The sequence below is a fragment of the Fukomys damarensis genome, unplaced genomic scaffold (assembly GCF_012274545.1).
Source record: "Fukomys damarensis isolate Sample0158 unplaced genomic scaffold, DMR_v1.0_HiC HiC_scaffold_25, whole genome shotgun sequence".
NCBI lineage: Eukaryota > Metazoa > Chordata > Mammalia > Rodentia > Bathyergidae > Fukomys > Fukomys damarensis.
This window is the reverse complement of record NW_022900937.1, coordinates 2,371,617-2,377,966: the sequence shown is the minus strand read 5'-3', so window position 1 is coordinate 2,377,966 and position 6,350 is coordinate 2,371,617. Positions and strand designations below refer to the sequence as shown.

General features: G+C 48.7%; 1 long non-coding RNA gene and 1 pseudogene across 1 annotated transcript in view; one reads left to right on the top strand and one right to left on the bottom strand.

Annotated features, from left to right (window-relative positions):
* LOC104874485 overlaps positions 1–1,316 on the bottom strand; it is a 12,810-nt gene extending 11,494 nt beyond the window's left edge. The window contains exon 1 of the long non-coding RNA XR_783748.2: positions 1,167–1,316. This is a non-coding gene — a long non-coding RNA (uncharacterized LOC104874485). The remainder of the gene's footprint in view (positions 1–1,166) is intronic.
* Positions 1,317–1,360: 44 nt separating this feature from the next.
* Positions 1,361–2,459, top strand: LOC117283336 (annotated as a pseudogene).
* Positions 2,460–6,350: the final 3,891 nt, after the last annotated feature.

Here is a 6,350-nt window from a genome sequence, read left to right as displayed (position 1 = left end):
CCTCCTCCTCCTGCCTGTGCGCACGCACGTCTCCTGTACGTCCCAGGAGCGTGGGGCATGCGTGTGAGCCTCTGATACCGGCCCGGGAGTCCCACACTCGTGACGCCATCTAACCTTGTCTCCCGAACGCCCCACTTTCAATCCGTTCACAGATGAAGTTGGGGATCCACACAGGGACTGTGGGGACACCGTCCAGCCATACAGATGCTGGGTAAGCTTGGGGGAGGAATAATCAGGCTTGGGAAACCGAGCGGGCTTGTGTCCTTCATCATCAAAACTGTTTCAGTATTAAATGCTGTACACTGCCTTGTCACCGCTCTTGTTCGGGATGAGTTTGAGGTGAGTTTCTTGGCTGCTGTTTCCTAGCATTTCTACGGACCACAACTATATCTGTTTGATGTGCTCTTGAGAGCAGCAAATTACTGTAGATCTGTCTTCAGCGAGAATTTAAGTGTTTTCCTTTGAATTCTCTCTTCCTTAAGTTTCTTTTTTTGTTACAATTCAGTAAAAGTATCTCCCCGGCAGACTGCCATTTATTCCAAAATAGTGAATTCTTAGATCTCATCACTGAATTTACTTATTACTACTTTGAACTTCATACTCTTAATGATATTTAAATTTATTTTCATTAGTTTACTTCAATCAAATGTTAAATATATATAGATTAAATATGTGTAAAATATGCCTTCTCTCATAAAAATAATTTATAACCATATTAACAGAAAGACAAAGAGGGATCATAACAAAATTAATTAGTTCTTACATTTGCAAAATTAATTTGGTATCTTCGAGACAAATGCTTGTATTTGTCAGTCTACTAAAAATGTAAAATTATGGTTTTTTCTCCTTATTTAAACTTGTTTATTGCTGTTTGGTTTGAAAGATCTTCGCCACAGTCTTGACGTTTTGCTGCATTTATTACAGCCCACTTTCTGTGCCATGGCTGAATACACAGACATCCCTGAAAACGTCAAACTGTCTGCACTTGTCAGCAAACAAGCATTTTCCCTCAGCACCGTCTGTGTTAGGGGGACTGTGCTTGGTAAAGGTCTTCGTGGGATGCGGGCGGCTGAAGACCGTGAAGGAGAAGGCACCAGGCCGTTAACGTTTCCAAGGGGCGTCGAGGAAGTGCAACATCTCTTTGTGAGAAACCACACTGTACTTACCCAGATTTTGGGGTTTTCTTTTCCGGGGCTGTTATGCTTTTTATCTAGATCGCCCCCCGAAGCCCCCAGCTCGCGGAGGGTTCATCCACTCATGGCTGTGAGGAAAATGTGGTGTGAGGAGGGGCGTGGTCAGGCAGGGTCTTCCCTTCCCTCCTCCCGTGACCCCTCTCTGCTTCCCGAACCTTCCTGTGAGCCACGTGCCTCCTCCGCGCTCCTCCGCTGCTGTCAATTCGAATCACAACCAGCGTCGCCATCTGCCTTACACCACCAAGTCCTCTCTGTCAGACCCCACAAGCACCTCCAGAAGTGACCAGGCAGACTGTACCGTGGCTCCAGCAGCACAGCAGTTGCTCACTGGGCTGGGAAGTGCTACTGTGAAAGGCACAGTAGAGCCATCAAGGCCTCGGGTACAGCTCTCCCAGACCCCCAGTGTGATCACCTTGCAGCAGAGGGCTGTCCCTGTGAGTGCAGAATCTGAAACAGACCGCAGAGACATCGAATTTAATCACCCAGAAGATATGAGAGGAGCCAGAGTGGCAGCTGTCCCCATGTCAGTTCTGCCAATGTGAAGACTCCTGTGCAAATTCCAGTCTAACCAGATCTTCTTATGCAAACACTGCTGAAGTTCTAACAGCTGTTGCTGCAACTGCAGGGCTGGGGCCCGGCTAACCTTGCTGGTGTAGCCATCTTTCTTTCCATCAGTCTTTTCTGGCTTCACAGACAATTGCATGGTGGGCGTCACTGCCACACTTGACGCTTTACCTAGCTGTGGATACACCCTCAGCATGATATGGTTAGGACTCAGCCAAACAGTGGCAACAAGGATTTGCCGCAATAACTGCCGGTGTCAAGTCAGCAGCACAACAGCAGCCAATGTGTTGGCTCTCTATGCCAGGGAAGCCTCGGCTGGGGGAGCCACAGCTGGAGGTAAGTGGGCACATTTGCAATATCGAGCCTGGCTGCCACTACTGCTGCAATCGCTGGATATTTTGGAGCTGTTTCCCCCCCTTGCTTGTGGTGCCAGTAGAGGCACAGAAAAATCCACAGATGGACCAAAGGACATCTCTGAGACAGCAGTGCCAGAAAACTTACTTGGTGCGATAATTTGCAAAGGACAGAAAATATCAGTGAATACCAGGAGCTGACTGGTGCAAGGATACAGGCCTCCAAAATGCGGAATCTTTACCTGGTGCAATGAATCAGAAGGTGAAACCCAGGCTGTTCAGTAATTACACAGAGGATCTCACAGAAGCCAGGGATGTGGGGGCTCCCAACCCTCAGGAAGTCTGCTGACTGTCCCAAGTACACATCAGATTGCTTCTACTCCATTTTCAAAAAGTGAAGCTTTTCTGTTACCAACATATGATTATGCAAATGGGTCTGACTATGTTGGTGAAGTATCTGTGTGATTAGTACGTGTTCTGCCAGATGTTTCGTAGAAAGACTTTTTCCTTAATCTGCTTTGTTCTCTATACTTTGGTTGTTTATATTTGTCTGTGGTGTTTTTAGCAGAAGATATAACCTGCCCCTCAACAGTTTTATGGTAGTTTAGTGATGGGATGTAGACAGGGATATGTGTACAATTTTTAGCATTAGTTCTTCACAACACTGAATAGCTATTAGGTTGAGTTTGGTGGGTAGTGACCTAAAGGGGAGAGAAGCCAACACACTATCACATATGCCTTACTTCCTGCTCAGGGGACGATGAAGTAGGAAACAATATTTTGAAAATGAGTCTTCTATGAAGTGACCAAAAGGCCGTAGGGCTGCACACAAGTGCTGTGAAATATTTAAAAGATGAAAAGTGGAAAATCGTGTTGGTGAGTTTGCAGATCAAACCTGTTATCCACGGGAGTGGACAGTGGAAAAGTGGTTGCCAGCTGGCCAGGCCTCTCCTTTGTCATGTGTAAATTCACACAGGGTCCCAGCTCCTCTTCTGAGGCTTGGACCTCGGCTTTAAGCACTGAAGCCACGTGTGACCCCATGGCCTGGCCAGACTCCATTGCCATCTAGGCCCATAACTGTGGAGTGGCACAATGGAAATTTTATAAACAAAAGAGAAAGTGCCAGTAAATCACTCATGGATGGTGATGTTTCATTACCTGCAACTGCTTGACAAGTCGGTTACATTTTAAGAACTTGTAACTGTGTGCAATTTATTAACACAAGAGACTTGTTGCTTCTGTGGATGTAGAGTTTACTGTGAAGTCTGTGATTCGCTCAGGATGGAGCCGCGCAGCCCACACAGCGATCTGCCTGCTGTGTGGGACACTTACCTGTCACCCACCAGAGGGCATGTCCTGCAGCCTATGTGGAAGAGGCAGCTTATCTAAGAGGCCGCGCGATCTACCTTGTCAGGCTTTTGGACAGGTCCGGATAGCTGAGCCTTATCTCCTGGTCGCCGTCTCCTGGAGTCCTCCCTCGTGCTGGCTGGGGCAGCACCAAGGCCCTTCGTGGGCCCATCGGCACATCTCCTCATGCTGCACACACGGTCTTAGTTCAGTGGATGAAAATAAGCTGCTGGAGCCTCTGGACTGCTGGGCTCTGCAGCTGTGTTAGGAAGACAAAGGCTTCGGTCTCAGGTCTGCCCAAGCAAGCTGGACAGCGTCCCGGCTCTCTGTCCTGTGAAACCACCGAAAAACGAGGAGGGTGCCGTGCACGTCCACCACTCCGAGGTCTTCGTCCTCCTTAACTCCCGTGTTCAGTGGACTATGCGGGCTTTTCATTTCATATCGACGCACTGTATGATTTACTTTTGGACACTGAGAACTTGAAATTATTACCCGATCTCTTCTCCTTCCACTATTAATTGTTCATTTCTGTGAAATTCTAAGGGTCAGCATCGATGCTATTACATTTAGTCATTTTATCATTATAGGTGTGGTTAGTTCACCGCAAAAAATATTTACCAATATTATTGCCATTTCAAAGTATAATAAGTGCCAAGCCTACCGATGAAATATTTTGCATTCTTTTTTTCATATTAGCTCCTCAAGTAGGTTTGCATTTTCCTTTTCTTGGTGTTCTTTCTCTGGCTATAACTGGAAACACGAGCCTGGGTGATTTACAAAGTACAGAAGTTTGTCTGGATCGTGGTTCTGGAGGTTGGGAATTGCGAGGGCCTGGTGGTGGTCTCAGCCGAGTCTGCTGAGCGTCTTCTGGCTGCACCGCGGAGTGGCGGAGGCATGAGCTGGGTGAGGGAGAAGCATGCGCGGCAGAAACATGCGCCGGAGAACTTGCTCTTCTCAGCGAAGCCGCCTCTCAGTTGTCCGTTCACCACTAACCCATCAATGTGTGCATGGTTTACGCACGAGCCACAGCAGGCACCTCCCAGGGGCACCGCCTCCAGGCCGCTGACTGGGTTTGAGGTGACGACTCCTATCCTGGAAGTCTGGAGGACTCACCCAGACCCCAGCTCTGCCCTGACCTCCCAAATTCCTACCTTTCTAATTCCATTCCATGCCGGTAGCTCCAAAGTCTTAGACTGAGCATCTGTCTAGTCAAAAATTCAAAGTCCAGCTGGGCACAGAAGTGGTCCTCTAATCCAAGCCCTTTGGGAGGCTGAGGCAGGAAGATTACAACTGGAGCCCGGTATGGGCAACTTTGCAAGATCCTGTGTCAAGATAACAAACCAAAAAGGGCTGGGAATAGAGCTAAGTGCAAAGACCCTGAGATTTATTCCTGAGCACCACACACACACACACACACACACACACACACACACACACACACACACACACACACACACACACACACACACACACACACACACACACACATACACAAGCAAACAGTCCAGAGTCAAATACTTGTCTGATACTTCCCCCACCGCCCGGCAAGCTGGCTGCAGCCTTAGCTTGCAGAATCAATGATCTACCTACAAAAGCACAGAACAGACACCTCCATTCTGAAGGAGACACAGCAAAAAGAGCGGAGCAACAGGGGTGGGGACAGGGAGCCTCAGCTTCCGAGCAGCCTGCCATGGCTCTGTGTCCTGCCGGAGACACGGGTGTGGGTGGGGCCCCAAGCCCGGAGGCCCGGTCCCCGCAGTGTGGCTGCTGCTCTCTCTCTCGGGTTGGAACCAGGTCTTTTAAGCCCCAGAGGTGTCCCTGTGCTCTGTGGGAATCGCTTTAGGTCTGAGATCTAACAGATTATTACGAAGAAAGTACATACTGAAATCTCTCTGAACTTAGCTATAACTGGCGAAGCTGCTAGTCTGGAACCTCCGCCTGCCCCGTGGCCCCCAGCCTGTTAATGTCTGTCCACCTGCCGGACAGATGCCAACACAGCACTCAGATGTACCCAGTCATCTTAGGCATTTTATAGGCATCGTATAACAGCCATAGCTTTACGTGTATTTTTTAACTTTGTCATTACAAAGTTGTACTTGTTAGGGCAGGAGACTAAATATCTTATTTAGGAGTGTGTTAACTTGATTTATAAATTAAATATTTAGACATGAGACACGTGGGCCTCCAGTTGCCCTCTCACCTGGACCCTGCCTGTGCTGGGTGTGGCCTGGGCGAGAAGATCCGCTGTCAAAGGTTGGAGACGCTTCTTTCCTTGTCCCAGTGGGACAAGTGGCTATGGGCTCAGGTTTCCCTTTCACGCTGAGAACCAAAACTCTCCCCGCCAGTTACCGCACATGTTAGCAGGCCTTCGTTAATTTTAGTTTCCGTCAGCACAGATTTACCGTTCCCCGCAAGGCTTGCTGAGGAAGGTAAAAGTTGTAAATGACATTACTGCTCATCCCACAGCTGCTCCAAGGGCCAGCAGCTTTCATGGAAGGCACGACAGGGTAGTTGAAACCCCAAGGCTGCTTGAGCTTCAGAGCCCTTTGGAAACCTTGGCTTCACTCTTCACTTTGCTGTGGCCACAAACCCTAAACTGTGAAGTCATGAGACTTACACAGTCACAGCCGAGCACCGGCCCTGAGAGTAGGAGTTGTGGTCCAAAGCTGTGGTGTGTGTTCAAACTGAACAGTGCAGTAGGGACACACAGCCTTCATCCCTCCGAGAGCCCTCCCTCCTCTCCCAACACTTTCGGAAGCAGTGCTGGAAATTGTCTTTCCTGAGCATCTTGACATTGTCAGGGCTGCCTTGACATCCTGCATCGACTCAAAACATTGACCTTTCTTGGTCGTTCTGACTTTGAGGAGAGCCCGAAGTCTCACGGTGCCAGATC